Source organism: Camelus bactrianus, chromosome 29 (genome assembly GCF_048773025.1).
Source record: "Camelus bactrianus isolate YW-2024 breed Bactrian camel chromosome 29, ASM4877302v1, whole genome shotgun sequence".
Taxonomy (NCBI): domain Eukaryota; kingdom Metazoa; phylum Chordata; class Mammalia; order Artiodactyla; family Camelidae; genus Camelus; species Camelus bactrianus.
The window spans coordinates 31,513,695-31,531,647 of NC_133567.1; the positions used below are offsets into that span (position 1 = coordinate 31,513,695).

At 42.2% G+C, this 17,953-nt stretch overlaps 1 long non-coding RNA gene across 1 annotated transcript; it reads left to right on the top strand.

Moving 5' to 3' along the window:
• The first annotated feature begins 538 nt into the window (after positions 1–538).
• On the top strand, positions 539–16,443 carry LOC141575557 (uncharacterized). Its single transcript, XR_012503191.1, has 4 exons — positions 539–604; positions 7,254–7,790; positions 12,529–13,098; positions 16,371–16,443. It is a non-coding gene; the product is annotated as an uncharacterized LOC141575557 (long non-coding RNA).
• Positions 16,444–17,953: the final 1,510 nt, after the last annotated feature.

Sequence of the window (17,953 nt, forward strand, 5' to 3'; positions counted from 1 at the left end):
AGACCAGATGCACAGCTTCCCTAGTTGAGCCCCACAAGTGCTCTATTGGCAAAATGCCAAATTGATCCTGGGCCTGCAAGTTGCAGTTGATGTGGCCATGGCACATATGGAAAACTCAACCTCACACGCCAATGTGTTTGCTTTCTTACTGGGGTAACAGGTCGGTTTGCTCTGTTGATAGAACCCACCACAACCCACAACACACTCCAGAGCCCTGAGACTCAGCGTGTGCCATTATCTGTAGCTCTATTCCTCATTTTCCGCTGCCTCTGCTAACTCAAATTTGGCGGATCAGATCTTGGTCTCAGAATCAATTGTGGGGATATTTTGTGCTGATTTCTATGAGTTATGTCAGCCAAGCATCTGCTGTGCACTCTTCTAACACTCAGCGCATTACCTACAGTCCCATGTGTGCTGTCGGCTTCAGAGTGTGCGTCCAAATAAAACAGAGTTTCGCCTTTGCTGCTCCATCAGCAGAGGTCAGATCCTGCACAGATTTCCATTCTCTACTTTGCCTTTTCCTGCTTCCAGGTTTCCTGAGGCCTCATCCTGTCTTTGGAAGTAACAGACCACTCTTCGGAAAGTGTCCTGTGCCAAGGGCTGGGTGACTGGAAGTTTACATTGCTGTGTACATGGGAGGGAGTGTCGCAGTTTGCACTGGTTCTCTGCCAACTGGGCATCGATAAATCAATACTTTCCAGATATAATTCACAGAAATGTGATGTTCGTTTAGCTCTGTTTTCTATAAAGCCATGGTTGGAGGGATTGTCCGAAGACTCCAATTTTGACATTGTGTTGATAACACAGTTGCAGGTTTTAAGAAGGTTAATAGAATTGATATACATGTTTTGGGATTTATATGAAAGTGAAATTAGTGTTTCAAACGTACTAAATTTACCTAGAAGTCAGACTTGTCAATTTTTGTAACATTATGTCAGCTCTAAAAAAATGTAGACAGCTAGAAAGTAAAATCGCAGTCCAAAATGTTGAAGGGGACATGTCAACTCTTTACTGTTGAAGCCTCCAACACCAGCAGGAACAATGAAGTACCTATTGAAACCATGAAATAACCGAGAACCTGGGTTTCCGTTGTGCATGTGGTGCCCTATACTCCCAATGACACATACTGGCCAATGTTGGCATTTCAACGGGTAACATTCCTCTCTAGGAAAGTACAAGAAAAACCAAACAAAATATATACATTTAGGCTTGATTCCAAAACACATACAGTCATTTTAGCTATGAGAAACCTGCTGCAGCTATGCTAGGCTACTGAAAAGCAGGTGTTCTTCTATCAGTGATGAGAACGCTTAATCACACGTTCATGTTGGGTAAAGCAATTTAACACAAGCAAGTCTGCACCCCCAATATATCGTGCACCCGGTGCTTGACTGAAGAGAAAGACGGTCCACAAAACCTGTGTCTTTAAAGTCTTTCACGACTTTTAACAGTTCAGGTCACTATCTGACATAATATTTACCTATATATGCTGTCTTGAAAAACTGAGGCCTAGTACATATTCAAGTTCAGTCAAAGATTCCTCTAACTTACCACACTCCCTTCACCCCAGACAAGACATAAAACCAGCATTTGCTGAATCTAGGGGAAGGTCATCATTTTTTGTGTGAGATAAGTATTCAACTCCTAACTATTTTAGGCGAGAGTTTTTGACCTTTAAAGAGTTCACTATTGTTCACAGAGTGTGAAGACTGTGGAACTCTGATTCTAGGAGGGGCTTGCTCTTCTCCTACTGGCTTCATTGCAGCTCAGGTTCTGATCCTTTAAAATGGATTCCTGAGTGGAGGGGAGGGAAGAGCAAGTGCTTGATAGCAAGGCCCAAACCTGGGAAAAGGCTTACCTGGGCTTGGTGCATTTTGGTCTGAATGGTTTCTAAATGCCCCTTGGGACCTGTGGATTCTCATGACCTCTTCCAAGAACATGAGCGCTTTTATCATCTCTGCCATCTCTTCTCTTTAAGATGTCAGGAATCTTGGAGCCGTTCTTGGAGCAGAGAATTGAGTGACTTTCTAAAGTGCACGTTGACACTCCGAATGTTTCTGCCAGTATCACAGAGGATCAGTAGGGCTCATGAATGCCTTTCGAGCCTGGTATTCTCTAGAGATGTCTCCATGCCGGTATTCTCCATTGTAGCGGAACAGCTCTCATCTATATGTTCGCATCTCTCCTCAGTCCGTGCAGCCAGCTTTTCTGCCAGCTTCTCTTCCTGTCTCCCATAAAGACGACTTCAACAGGACTGGGCAAGTCTGAAAGTACCTCGGAGCCTCACCAGTAAGCTGATGACAGGCAGATCTTCCACTGTCTGCCCTTTCAGGTTCTGGAAAATTACCCGTGGTCTTAGGTCTTTGGGCAGCAGCATTATCTCGAACTTACAAAGCGTCCCGAAAAAAAGAACTAAGCCAATCTCCACAAAGGGCGGCAGACCCTCCATCATACTGATCCATCCACAGAATTCTGCCCAGTTAAGTTGGATACACCAGCCACAACAAGCCTCGCGTTACACACCAAGATTCCACCTAGAATCCATACGGTAACTGACATCCCCAATGGTTGCTGAATATTGTCAGTGTTGGGGGAGGGGCTGCATCAAACGAGAGGTTCCAAAGTTAAATGTGATCCTATCCACTAGCGTGCCATTGTCCTTTTATCTTCCCTCTTTCCTTTCGGTCAGATCTGTATATACAGTACAAACGGAGGGAAGTGTGTCCATTTTTAGTTTATGGTTTCACACGTCTTGAAACTTTCTAACAGCTCACAGTACGCAGAGACCCCACTAAAGGAAACTCATGTTTGTGTAATATCCATTCACCCAGAATACATATCCGTCGGTTGCTTTCTGCTGAAGCACTCAAGCTCTCAGAAAATGGATCCATTTTTTTTAATGGGGGATTGAAATTCCGAGAAATGAAACCAATCCCAATGTGCACTTTACTGTCAGTCTCGTTTGCTCTTAGTAGAGTTTTGCAGAGCTACTTGTCTTTGTTATAGGCTTATGCCGATTCTTCTCTACTTAGGGTAGTATACGGCATTCATTCTTGCTTTTGGAAGAATTGTAATTGTATATAACGGACTATGAGCAAATCTTATTCAAAATCGGCATTTGGGTTAGGTCACGATATGCTCTTTTGAATCAATATTTATGAATATTAATGCACGCGTCTGTGTTCTGAATACAAGTGTGTTGAGTACATTTAAGATGCGATACTGGGTCGATGCGTGCTGAATGATCCTTGACATCAATTTGAGTATTTTGTTTTGAATACTCATGGTTTCTTTGGTATATGTCAGGCAACCGTACCCTTTTGGTGTCTGTTTGTTTGTTTGCTTGTTGTTGGTTTTGCAAACACATTAGGCCATGCATCACTCCGTTTGCTTCAATCAGAGAGTCATATACGTCAATCAATTAAGATAGTGCTTAAAATCACCTATGATTTCCTGCTACCCTCTCCCATCTTATGGCTTTGATGTCCTCCTTGCCTTCTTCTTGTTTCTTGTTTGTAACTCACGCTCTTCTTGCATTTCCAATAATGGTTTTTCTTATTTCCATTTCATCTTGCTACTTTTCTATTCAGGGTAGAATTCTCAATCTTTCTTTTAGGATAAGTTTTGAACTGCTGAATTCTTTTAAGCTTTGCTGGTCTGTGAATTTCCCTAGCTCTGCCGTTATTAGAAATGGCAGTCATGTGGCATAGGCTACCCATGATTACAGCTTTTTCTCATTCAGGATATGGCCTATGTCCTTGCACTCCTCCCTGTTCTGCGATATTTCGGCCGAGATATGAGCTGAAACCCCTCTGGAGTTTCTGTTGTGAATAAATTGCTTTCCTCTAGATGCATTTTAAAACACTGGGGTGATCATGAACTTTGTTGATTTGAATTATACAGCTGCAAGTAGGTCTATTGGGATTCCACCTCCTTTGGACTCTGTGTAGATCCTGAATTTGTATGGATGTTTCTTTCTTGTCTTTCAGCAAGTTACAGTCTGACTTTTCTACAATTATCTTTGCAGGCTTTTTTTGGTTAAACTTTCTTTTCCATCTGGGACTCTTACGAATCATACTCTTTCATGCTTTGTCTTACCCCAGGCTTCAACAGCAATGTTTGCATTGGTTTGCACTTCTTTTTCTATGCCTTCTTCTGATCGAGGGATTTCTGTTCCCCTGTCTTCACAGTCTTTCATGAGTCCGTCTGCATTATCAAGTCTGCTTTGGACTGACTTTAGCCCTTTTATTGTCTCATTCTTGGGTTTTCTGATATTATTTGGCTCGTTTTTAGTGTTTCCCTTCCCTTTCCTGGTATAATGCCTTTTGTGATTCTGAGACACTGTTGTACTTCATGTTTTCCTCACCTCAGTTTTCAATACTTGCTCTGGTAGCGTTTTGCAGTCTAGATGTTTGAAAGCTTATTTTCTGGGCCTTCAAACTCTTTGGAACTGAAAATGGTACTTCCTGTTTCTTTTACTATACTTCTTTATCTCTACTGGCAAGTAATATCAGGTATCTAATATAGATTTATAGGGCTTTGTTAAGTGAAAATTTTAGACCATTTGGTGTACAAAGTTCCATGATATTTCTGTGAGGACAATATACCCTAGGCATTGATGCCACGTCCTGTTCCTGTGTGTGTTGTCTGGTATATCTCTAATTGCTGGTGTTGCCTTTCTTGTGATGAGCACACCATATTTTTTCAATTAATAAATCTTTGTTTATTGCACTTACCTCACAATTCTGAAAGTGCAGAGTACACTTCCTCTTCTGGAAATGAAGCTTAAGGTTTTCAGCTCGGCATTCTGCTGTACGTCATATTGGAGTCTTTCCAAACAGCAATCTGAGAGTGCGCTTGTGCTTTCAATTTCCATGGGAATGTCCCAATGTTACCAGTTCATCCCAGAGCTTCTCTGTCTACAGAAACACCAGTGGAAACATATGTATGGATGTCATACATCAGGGCCTGCTGGAATGATCCCGCAGACCGATCTTTGTGTACTCTGGTCAGTACCATGTCAGTGCCATTCAAAATGTCGCATCTGCATTTGGGAGATAATGCTGAAGGAAATGCTTCAACTTCTCACACTGTGGACTATGACCACTCTTCCTTGATCCCTCATCCTTGGGTCATGGGTGCACGAATGCAACCACAGAGCTGTACCGAATTCTCTTCCTCAAACCAATCCATAATCCCTGTCCAGGTTATGACTGTAGCAGATCCTGAAGCTTTATATACTGATTTCAAACCCAAGGGCCACTGAATCCCTCAGACCAGATTCACGGCTTCTGTAGTTGAGCCCCACACGTGCTCTATTGGCAAAATGCCAAATTGAACCTGGGCCTGAAAGATGCAGTGGATGTGGCCATGGCACTTATCGAAAAACTCAACCTCACACGCCAATGTGTTTGCTTTCTTACTGGGGTAACAGGTCGGTTTGCTCTCTTGATAGAACCCACCGCATCACACAACACACTCCAGAACCCTGAGACTCAGCGTGTGAAAATATCTGTAGCTCTATACCTCATTTTCCGCTGCCTCTGCTAGCTCAAATTTGGCAGATGGGATCTTGGTCTCAGAATCAATTGTGGGGTATTTTGTGCTGATTTCTATGAGTTATGTCAGCCAAGCATCTGCTGTGCACTCTTCTAACACTCAGCGCATTACGTACAGTCCCATGTGTGCTGTCGGCTTGAGAGTGTGCGTCCAAGTAAAACAGAGTTTCACCTTTGCTGCTCCATTAGCAGAGGTCAGATCCTGCACAGATTTCCATTCTCTACTTTGCCTTCTCCTGCTTCCAGGTTTCCTGAGGCCTCATCCTTTCTTTGGAAGTAACAGACCTCTGTTCGGAAAGTGTCCTGTGCCAAGGGCTGTGTGAGTGGAAGTTTACATTGTTGTGTACATGGGAGGGAGTGAGCGCAGGTTGCACTGGTTCTCTGCCAACTGGGCATCGATAAATCAATACTTTCCAGATATAATTCACAGAAATGTGATGTTTGTTTAGCTCTGTTTTCTATAAAGCCATGGTTGGAGGGATTGTCCGAAGACTCCAATTTTGACATTGTGTTGATAACACAGTTGCAGGTTTTAAGAAGGTTAATAGAATTGATTTACATGTTTTGGGATTTATATGAAAGTGAAATTAGTGTTTCAAACGTACTAAATTTACCTAGAAGTCAGACTTGTCAATTTTTGTAACATTATGTCAGCTCTAAGAAAAATGTAGACAGATAGAAAGTAAAATCACAGTCCAAAATGTTGAAGGGGACATGTCAACTCTTTACTGTTGAAGCCTCCAACACCAACAGGAACCATGAAGTACCTATTGAAACCATGAAATAACCGAAAACCTGGGTTTCCGTTGTGCATGTGGTGCCCTATACTCCCAATGACACATACTGGCCAATGTTGGCTATTCAACGGGTAACATTCTTCTCTAGGAAAGTACAAGAAAAACCAAACAAAATATACACTTTTAGGCTTGATTCCAAAAGCACATACAGGCATTATAGCTTTGAGAACCCTGCTGCAGCTATGCTAGGCTATTGAAAACAGGTGTTCTTCTATCAGTGATGAGAACGCTTAATCACCCGATCATGTTGGGTAAAGCAATTTAACACAACCAAATCGGCACCCCCAATATATCGTGCACCCGGTGCTTGACTGAAGAGAAAGACGGTCCACAAAACCTGTGTCTTTAAAGTCTTTCACGACTTTTAACAGTTGATGTCACTATCTGACATAATATTTACCTATATATGCTGTCTTGAAAAACTGAGGCCTAGTACATATTCAAGTTCAGTCAAAGATTCCTCTCACTTACCACACTCCCTTCACCCCAGACAAGACATAAACCCAGCATTTCCTGAATCTAGGGGAAGGTCATCATTTTTTGTGTGAGATAAGTATTCAACTCCTAACTATTTTAGGCGAGAGTATTTGACCTTTAAGGAGTTCACTGTTGTTCACAGAGTGTGAAGACTGAGGAACTCTGATTCTATGAGGGGCTTGCTCTTCTCCTAATGGCTTCATTTCAGCTCAGGTTCTGATCCTTTAAAATGGATTCCTGAGTGGAGGGGAGGGAAGAGCAAGTGCTTGATAGCAAGGCACAAACCTGGGAAAAGGCTTACCTGGGCTTGGTGCATTTTGGTCTGAATGGTTTCTAAATGCCCCTTGGGACCTGTGGATTCTCATGACCTCTTCCAAGAACATGAGCGCTTTTATCATCTCTGCCATCTCTTCTATTTTAGACGTCAGGAATCTTGGAGCCGTTCTTGGAGCAGAGAATTGAGTGACTTTCTCAAGTGCACGTTGACACTCCGAATGTTTCTGCCAGTATCACAGAGGATCAGTAGGGCTCATGAATGCCTTTCGAGCCTGGTATTCTCTAGAGATGTCTCCATGCCGGTATTCTCCATTGTAGCGGAACAGCTCTCATCTATATGTTCGCATCTCTCCTCAGTCCGTGCAGCCAGCTTTTCTGCCAGCTTCTCTTCGTGTCTCCCATAAAGTCGACTTCAACAGGACTGGGCAAGTCTGAAAGTACCTCGGAGCCTCACCAGTAAGCTGATGACAGGCAGATCTTCCACTGTCTGCCCTTTCAGGTTCTGGAAAATTACCCGTGGGCTTAAGTCTTTGGGCAGCAGCATTATCTCGAACTTACAAAGCGTCCCGAAAAAAAGAACTAAGCCAATCTCCACAAAGGGCTGCAGCCCCTCCATCACACTGATCCACCCACAGAATTCTGCCCAGTTAACTTGGATACACCAGCCACAACAAGCCTCAAGGTACACACCAAGATACCACCTAGAATCCAAACGGTAACTGACATCCCCAATAGTTGCTGAATATTGTCAGTGTTGGGGGAGGGGCTGCATCAAACGAGAGGTTCCAAAGTTAAATGTGATTCTATCCACTAGCGTGCCATTGTCCTTTTATCTTCCCTCTTTCCTTTTGTTCATATCTGTATATACAGTACAAACGGAGGGAAGTGTGTCCATTTTTAGTTTATGGTTTCACACGTCTTGAAACTTTCTAACAGCTCAGAGTACACAGAGACCCCACTAACTGAAACTCATGTTTGTGTAATATCCATTCACCCAGAATACATATCCGTCGGTTGCTTTCTGCTGAAACACTCACGCTCTCAGTAAATGGATCCATTTTTTTCATGGGGGCTGAAATTCCGAGAAATGAAAGCAATCCCAATGTGCACTTTACTGTCTGTCTCGTTTGCTCTTAGTACAGTTTTGCAGAGCTACTTGTCTTTGTTACAGGCTTATGCCGTTTCTTCTCTACTTAGGGTAGTATACGGCATTCATTCTTGCTTTTGGAAGAATTGTAATTGTATATAACGTACTATGAGCAAATCTTATTAAAAATCGGCATTTGGGTTAGGTCAGGATATGCTCTTTTGAATCAATATTTATGAATATTAATGCACGCGTCTGTGTTCTGAATACAAGTGTGTTGAGTATATTTAAGCTGCGATACTGGGTCGATGCGTGCTGAATGATCCTTGACATCAATTTGAGTATTTTGTTTTGAATACTCATGGTTTCTTTGGTATATGTCAGGCAACCGTACCCTTTTGGTGTCTGTTTGTTTGTTTGCTTGTTGTTGGTTTTGCAAACACATTAGGCCATGCATCACTCCGTTTGCTTCAATCAGAGAGTCATATACGTCAATCAATTAAGATAGTGCTTAAAATCACCTATGATTTCCTGCTACCCTCTCCCATCTTATGGCTTTGATGTCCTCCTTGCCTTCTTCTTGTTTCTTGTTTGTAACTCACGCTCTTCTTGCATTTCCAATAATGGTTTTTCTTATTTCCATTTCATCTTGCTACTTTTCTATTCAGGGTAGAATTCTCAATCTTTCTTTTAGGATAAGTTTTGAACTGCTGAATTCTTTTAAGCTTTGCTGGTCTGTGAATTTCCCTAGCTCTGCCGTTATTAGAAATGGCAGTCATGTGGCATAGGCTACCCATGATTACAGCTTTTTCTCATTCAGGATATGGCCTATGTCCTTGCACTCCTCCCTGTTCTGCGATATTTCGGCCGAGATATGAGCTGAAACCCCTCTGGAGTTTCTGTTGTGAATAAATTGCTTTCCTCTAGATGCATTTTAAAACACTGGGGTGATCATGAACTTTGTTGATTTGAATTATACAGCTGCATGTAGGTCTATTGGGATTCCACCTCCTTTGGACTCTGTGTAGATCCTGAATTTGTATGGATGATTCTTTCTTGTCTTTCAGCAAGTTACAGTCTGACTTTTCTACAATTATCTTTGCAGGCTTTTTTTGGTTAAACTTGCTTTTCCATCTGGGACTCTTACGAATCATACTCTTTCATGCTTTGTCTTACCCCAGGCTTCAACAGCAATGTTTGCATTGGTTTGCACTTCTTTTTCTATGTCTTCTTCTGATCGAGGGATTTCTGTTCCCCTGTCTTCACAGTCTTTCACGAGTCCGTCTGCATTATCAAGTCTGCTTTGGACTGACTTTAGCCCTGGTATTGTCTCATCCTTGGGTTTTCTGTTATTATTTGGCTCGTTTTTAGAGTTTCTCTTCCCCTTTCCTGGTATACTGCCTTTTGTGATTCTGAGACCCTGTTGTACTTCACGTTTTCCTCACCTCAGTTTTCAATACTTGCTCTGGTAGCGTTTTGCAGTCTAGATGTTTGAAAGCTTATTTTTTGGGCCTTCAAACTCTTTGGAACTGAAAATGGTACTTCATGTTTCTTATACTATACTTCTTTATCTCTACTGGTCAAGTAATATCAGGTAAATAATATAGATTTATAGGGCTTTGTTAAGTGAAAATTAAGGGCCATTGGGTATACAAAGTTCCATGATATTTCTGTGAGGACAATTTTCCCTAGGCATTGATGCCATGTCCTGTTCCTGTGTGTGTTGTCTGGTATTTCTCTAATTGCTGGTGTTGCCTTTGTTGTGATGAGCACACCATATAATTTCAATTAGTAAAACTTCATTTTATTGCACTTAACTCACAATTCTGAAAGTGCAGAGTACACTTCCTCTTCTGGAAATGAAGCTTAAAGGTTTTCAGCTCGGCATTCTGCTTTACGTCATGTTGGAGTCTTTCCAAAACAGAAAACTGAGAGTGCACTTGTGCTTTCTTTTGCCATGGGAATGTCCCAATGTTACCAGTTCATCCCAGAGCTTCTCTGAATACAGAAACACCAGTGGAAACATATGTATGGATGTCATACATCAGGGCCTGCTGGAATGATCCCACAGACCGATCTATGTTTCCCCTGGGCAGTACCATGTCAGTGCCATCCAAAATATAGCATCTGCATTTGGGAGATAATGCTGAAGGAAATGCTTCAACTTTTCACTTTGTGGATTTTGACCACTATTCCTTGATCCCTCATCCTTGGGTCATGGGTGCACGAATGCAACCACAGAGCTGTACCGAATTCTCTTCCTCAAACCAATCCGTAATCCCTGTCCAGGTTATGACTGTAGCAGATCCTGAAGCTTTTTATACTGATTTCAAACCCAAGGGCCACTGAATCCCTCAGACCAGATGCACAGCTTCCCTAGTTGAGCCCCACAAGTGCTCTATTGGCAAAATGCCAAATTGATCCTGGGCCTGCAAGTTGCAGTTGATGTGGCCATGGCACATATGGAAAACTCAACCTCACACGCCAATGTGTTTGCTTTCTTACTGGGGTAACAGGTCGGTTTGCTCTGTTGATAGAACCCACCACAACCCACAACACACTCCAGAGCCCTGAGACTCAGCGTGTGAAATCATCTGTAGCTCTATCCCTCATTTTCCGCTGCCTCTGCTAGCTCAAATTTGGCAGATGGGATCTTGGTCTCAGAATCAATTGTGGGGATATTTTGTGCTGATTTCTATGAGTTATGTCAGCCAAGCATCTGCTGTGCAATCTTCTAACACTCAGCGCATTACCTACAGTCCCATGTGTGCTGTCGGCTTGAGAGTGTGCGTCCAAGTAAAACAGAGTTTCACCTTTGCTGCTTCATCAGCAGAGGTCAGATCCTGCACAGATTTCCATTCCCTACTTTGCCTTCTCCTGCTTCCAGGTTTCATGAGGCCTCATGCTGTCTTTGGATGTTACAGACCACTCTTCGGAAAGTGTCCTGTGCCAAGGGCTGGATGAGTGAAAGTTTACATTGCTGTGTACATGGGAGGGAGTGAGCGCAGGTTGCACTTGTTCTCTGCCAACTGGGCATCGATAAATCAATACTTTCCAGATATAATTCATAGAAATGTGATATTTGTTAAGCTCTGTTTTATATAAAGCCATAGTTGGAGGGATTGTCCGAAGACTGTAATTTTGACATTGTGTTGATAACACAGTTGCAGGTTTTATGAAGGTTAATAGAATTGATATACAAGTTTTGGGATTTATATGAAAATGAAGTTAGTGTTTGAAACGAACTAAATTTACCTAGAAGTCAGACTTCTCAATTTTTGTAACATTATGTCAGCTCTAAAAAAAATGTAGACAGAAAGTAAAATCACAGTCTAAAATGTTGAAGGGGATATGTCAACTCTTTACTGTTGAAGCCTCCAACACCAACAGGAACCATGAAGTACCTATTGATAACATGAAATATCCGAGAACCTGGTTTTCCGTTGGGCATGTGGTGCCCTATACTCCCAATGACACATGCTGACCAATGTTGGCATTTCAAGGGGTAACATTCCTCTCTAGGAAAGTACAAGAAAAACCAAACAAAATTTATGCATTTAGGCTTGATTCCAAAAGCACATACAGGCATTTTAGCTATCAGAAACCTGCTGCAGCTATGCTAAGCTATTGAAAAGCTGGTGTTATTTTATCAGTGATGAGAACGCTTAATCATACCATCATGTTGGGTAAAGCAATTTAACACAACCAAATCGGCACCCCCAATATATCGTGCACCCGGTGCTTGACTGAAAAGAAAAACGGTCCACCAAACCTGTGTCTTTAAAGCCTTTCACGACTTTTAGAGTTCAGGTCACTATCTGACATAATATTTACCTATATATAGTGTCTTGAAAAACTGAGGCCTAGTACATATTCAAGTTCAGTCAAAGATTCCTCTCACTTACCACACTCCCTTCACCCCAGACAAGACATAAACCCAGCATTTGCTGAATCAAGGGTAAGGTCATCATTTCTTGGTGTGAGCTAAGTATTCAAATACCAATTATTTTAGGCGAGAGTATTTGAACTTTAAGGAATTCACTGTTGTTCACAGAGTGTGAAGATGGAGGAACTCTGATTCTAGGAGGGGCTTGCTCTTCTCCTACTGGCTTCATTGCAGCTCAGGTTCTGATCCTTTAAAATGGATGCCTGAGTGGAGGGGAGGGAAGAGCAAGTGCTTGATAGCAAGGCCCAAACCTGGGAAAAGGCTTACCTGGGCTTGGTGCATTTTGGTCTGAATGGTTTCTAAATGCCCCTTGGGACCTGTGGATTCTCATGACCTCTTCCAAGAACATGAGCGCTTTTTTCATTTCTGCCATCTCTTCTCTTTTAGACGTCAGGAATCTTGGAGCCGTTCTTGGAGCAGAGAATTGAGTGACTTTCTCAAGTGCACATTGACACTCCGAATGTTTCTGCCAGTATCACAGAGGATCAGTATGGCTCATGAATATCTTTCGAGCCTGGTATTCTCTAGAGATGTCTCCATGCCGGTATTCTCCATTGTAGCGGAACAACTCTCATCAATATGTTCGCATCTCTCCTCAGTCAGTGCAGCCAGCTTTTCTGCCAGCTTCTCTTCGTGTCTCCCATAAAGTCGATTTCAACAGGACTGGGCAAGTCTGAAAGTACCTCGGAGCCTCACCAGTAAGCTGATGACAGGCAGATATTCCACTGTCTGAACTTTCAGGTTCTGGAAACTTACCCGTGAACTTAGGTCTTTGGGCAGCAGCATTATCTCGAACTTACACAGCGTCCCGAACAAAAGACCTAAGCCAATCTCCACAAAGGGCGGCAGACCCACCATCACACTGATCCACCCACAGAATTCTGCCCAGTTACCTTGGATCCACCAGCGACAACAAGCCTCGCGGTACACACCAAGATTCCAACTAGAATCCAACCGGTAATTGAAATCCACAATGGTTGCTGAAAATTGTCAGTGTTGGGGGAGGGGCTGCATCAAACGAGAGGTTCCTAAGTTAAATATGATTCTATCCACTAGCGTGCCATTGTCCTTTTATCTTCCCTCTTTCCTTTGGTTCAGATATTTATATACAGAACCAACGGAGGGAAGTGTGTCCATTTTTAGTTTATGGTTTCACACGTCTTGAAACTTTCTAACAGCTCACAGTACACAGAGACCCCACTAAAGGAAACTCATGTTTGTGTAATATCCATTCAACCAGAATACATATACGTCTGTTGCTTTCTGCTGAAACACCCTCGCTCTCAGGAAATGGATCCATTTGTTTCATGGGGGCTGAAATTCCGAGAAATGAAACCAATCCCAATGTGCACTTTACTGTCTTTCTCGTTTCCTCTTAGTACAGTTTTGCCGAGCTACTTGTCTTTGTTATATGCTTATGCCTTTTCTTCTCTAGTTAGGGTAGAATATGGCATTCATTCTTGCTGTTGGAAGAATTGTAAGCCTATATCACGGACTATGACCAAATCTTATTCAAAATCGGCATTTGGGTTAGGTCACGATATGCTCTTTTGAATCAATATTTATGAATATTAATGCACGCGTCTGTGTTCTGAATACAAGTGTGTTGAGTACATTTTAGCTGCGATACTGGGTCGATGCATGCTGAATGATCCTTGACATCAATTTGTGTATTTTGTTTTGAATACTCATGGTTTCTTTGGTATATGTCAGCAAACCGTACTCTTTTTGTGTCTGTCTGTTTGTTTGATTGTTTGTTTATTTGTTTGTAGTTGGTTTTGCAAACACATTAGGCCATGCATCACTCCGTTTGCTTCAATCAGAGAGTCATATATGTGAATCAATTAAGATAGTGCTTAAAATCACCTATGATTTCCTGCTACCCTCTCCCATCTTATGGCTTTGATGTCCTCCTTGCCTTCTTCTTGTTTCTTGTTTGTAACTCACGCTCTTCTTTCATTTCTAATAATGGTTTTTCTTATTTCCATTTCATCTTGCTACTTTTCTATTCAGGGTAGAATTCTCAATCTTTCTTTTAGAATAAGTTTTGAACTGCTGAATTCTTTTAAGCTTTGCTGGTCTGTGAATTTCCCTAGCTCTGCCGTTATTAGAAATGGCAGTCATGTGGCATAGGCTACCCATGATTACAGCTTTTTCTCATTCAGGATATGGCCTATGTCCTTGCACTCCTCCCTGTTCTGCGATATTTCTGCCGAGATATGAGCTGAAACCCCTCTGGAGGTCCTGTTGTGACTAAATTGCTTTCCTCTAGACGCATTTTAAATCACTGGGGTGATCATGAATTTTGTAGGTTTGAATTATACCGCTGCAAGTAGGTCTATTGGGATTCCAACTCCTTTGGACTCTGTGTAGATCCTGAATTCGTATAGATGATACTTTCTTGTCTTTCAGCAAGTTTCAGTGTGACTTGTCTACAATTATCTTTGCAGGCATTTTTTTGTTAATCTTGCTTTTCCATCTGGGATTCTTACGAGTCATACTCTTTCATGCTTTGTCTTTCCCCAGGCTTCAACAGCAATGTTTGCATTGGTTTGCACTTCTTTTTCTATGTCTTCTTCTGATCGAGGGATTTCTGTTCCCCTGTCTTCACAGTCCTTCACGAATCCGTCTGCATAATCAAGTCTGCTTTGGACTGACTTTAGCCCTGGTATTGTCTCATCCTTGAGTTTTCTGATATTTTTTGTCTCATTTTTAGAGTTTCCCTTCCCCTTTCCTGGTATAATGCCTTTTGTGTTTCTGAGACACTTTTGTACTTCATGTTTTCCTCACCTCAGTTTTCAATACTTGCTCTCGTAGCGTTTTGCAGTCTAGATGTTTGAAAGCTTACTTTTTGGGCCTTCAAATTCTTTGGAACTGAAAATGGTACTTCCTGTTTCTTTTACTATACTACTTTATCTCTAGTGGACAAGTAATATCAGGTATCTAATATAGATTTATAGGTCTTTGTTAAGTGAAAATTTAGGACAATTGGGTGTACAAAGTTCCAAGATATTTCTGTGAGGACAATTTTCCCTAGGCATTGATGCCATGTCCTGTTCCTGTGTGTGTTGTCTGGTTATCTCTTATTGCTGGTGTTGCCTTTGTTGTGATGAGCACACTATAATATTTCAATTAGTAAAACTTCTTTTTATTGCACTTACCTCACATTTCTGAAAGTGCAGAGTACACTTCCTCTTCTGGAAATGAAGCTTAAAGGTTTTCAGCTCGGCATTCTGCTGTAGGTCATATTGGAGTCTTTCCAAACAGCAAACTGAGAGTGTGCTTGTGCTTTCTATTGCCATGGGAATGTCCCAATGTTACCAGTCCTTCCCAGAGCTTATCTGTATACAGCAACACCAGTGGAAACATATGTATTGATGTCATACATCAGGGCCTGCTGGAATGATCCCGCAGACCGATCTTTGTGTACTCTGGTCAGTACCATGTCAGTGCCATTCAAAATGTCGCATCTGCATTTGGCAGATAATGCTGAAGGAAATGCTTCAACATCTCACACTGTGGACTTTGACCACTCTTCCTTGATCCCTCATCCTTGGGTCATGGGTGCACGAATGCAACCACAGAGCTGTACCGAATTCTCTTCCTCAAACCAATCCATAATCCCTGTCCAGGTTATGACTGTAGCAGATCCTGAAGTTTTAATACTGATTTCAAACCCAAGGGCCACTGAATCCCTCAGACCAGATTCACGGCTTCTGTAGTTGAGCCCCACATGTGCTCTATTGGCAAAATGCCAAATTGATCCTGGGCCTGAAAGATGCAGTGGATGTGGCTATGGCACTTATCGAAAAACTCAACCTCACACGCCAATGTGTTTCTTTCTTACTGGGGTAACAGGTCGGTTTGCTCTCTTGATAGAACCCACCGCATCACACAACACACTCCAGAACCCTGAGACTCAGCGTGTGAAATTATCTGTAGCTCTATACCTCATTTTCCGCTGCCTCTGCTAGCTCAAATTTGGCAGATGGGATCTTGGTCTCAGAATCAATTGTGGGGATATTTTGTGCTGATTTCTATGAGTTATGTCAGCCAAGCATCTGCTGTGCACTCTTCTAACACTCATCGCATTACGTACAGTCCCATGTGTGCTGTCGGCTTGAGAGTGTGCGTCCAAGTAAAACAGAGTTTCACCTTTGCTGCTCCATTAGCAGAGGTCAGATCCTGCACAGATTTCCAATCTCGACATTGCCTTTTCCTGCTTCCAGGTTTCCTGAGGCCTCATCCTGTCTTTGGAAGTAACAGACCTCTGTTCGGAAAGTGTCCTGTGCCAAGGGCTGTGTGAGTGGAAGTTTACATTGCTGTGTACATGGGAGGGAGTGAGCGCAGATTGCACTGGTTCTCTGCCAACTGGGCATCGATAAATCAATACTTTCCAGATATAATTCACAGAAATGTGATGTTTGTTTAGCTCTGTTTTCTATAAAGCCATGGTTGGAGGGATTGTCCGAAGACTCCAATTTTGACATTGTGTTGATAACACAGTTGCAGGTTTTAAGAAGGTTAATAGAATTGATTTACATGTTTTGGGATTTATATGAAAGTGAAATTAGTGTTTCAAACGTACTAAATTTACCTAGAAGTCAGACTTGTCAATTTTTGTAAAATTATGTCAGCTCTAAGAAAAATGTAGACAGATAGAAAGTAAAATCACAGTCCAAAATGTTGAAGGGGACATGTCAACTCTTTACTGTTGAAGCCTCCAACAGCAACAGGAACCATGAAGTACCTATTGAAACCATGGTATAACCGAGAACCTGGGTTTCCGTTGTGCATGTGGTGCCCTATACTCCCAATGACACATACTGGCCAATGTTGGCATTTCAACGTGTAACATTCTTCTCTAGGAATGTACAAGAAAAACCAAACAAAATATACACTTTTAGGCTTGATTCCAAAAGCACATACAGGCATTTTAGCTTTGAGAACCCTGCTGCAGCTATGCTAGGCTATTGAAAACAGGTGTTCTTCTATCAGTGATGAGAACGCTTAATCATCCGATCATGTTGGGTAAAGCAATTTAACACAAGCATGTCTGCACCCCCAATATATCGTGCACCCGGTGCTTGACTGAAGAGAAAGACGGTCCACAAAACCTGTGTCTTTAAAGTTTTTCAGGACTTTTAACAGTTGATGTCACTATCTGACATAATATTTACCTATATATGCTGTCTTGAAAAACTGAGGCCTAGTACATATTCAAGTTCAGTCAAAGATTCCTCTCACTTACCACACTCCCTTCACCCCAGACAAGACATAAACCCAGCATTTCCTGAATCTAGGGGAAGGTCATCATTTTTTGTGTGAGATAAGTATTCAACTCCTAACTATTTTAGGCGAGAGTATTTGACCTTTAAGGAGTTCACTATTGTTCACAGAGTGTGAAGACTGAGGAACTCTGATTCTAGGAGGGGCTTGCTCTTCTCCTAATGGCTTCATTGCAGCTCAGGTTCTGATCCTTTAAAATGGATGCCTGAGTGGAGGGGAGGGAAGAGCAAGTGCTTGATAGCAAGGCCCAAACCTGGGAAAAGGCTTACCTGGGCTTGGTGCATTTTGGTCTGAATGGTTTCTAAATGCCCCTTGGGACCAGTGGATTCTCATGACCTCTTCCAAGGACATGAGCGCTTTTATCATCTTTGCCATCTCTTCTCTTTTAGACGTCTGGAATCTTGGAGCCGTTCTTGGACCAGAGAATTGAGTGACTTTCTCAAGTTCACGTTGACACTCCGAATGTTTCTGCCAGTATCACAGAGGATCAGTAGAGCTCATGAATGCCTTTCGAGCCTGGTAT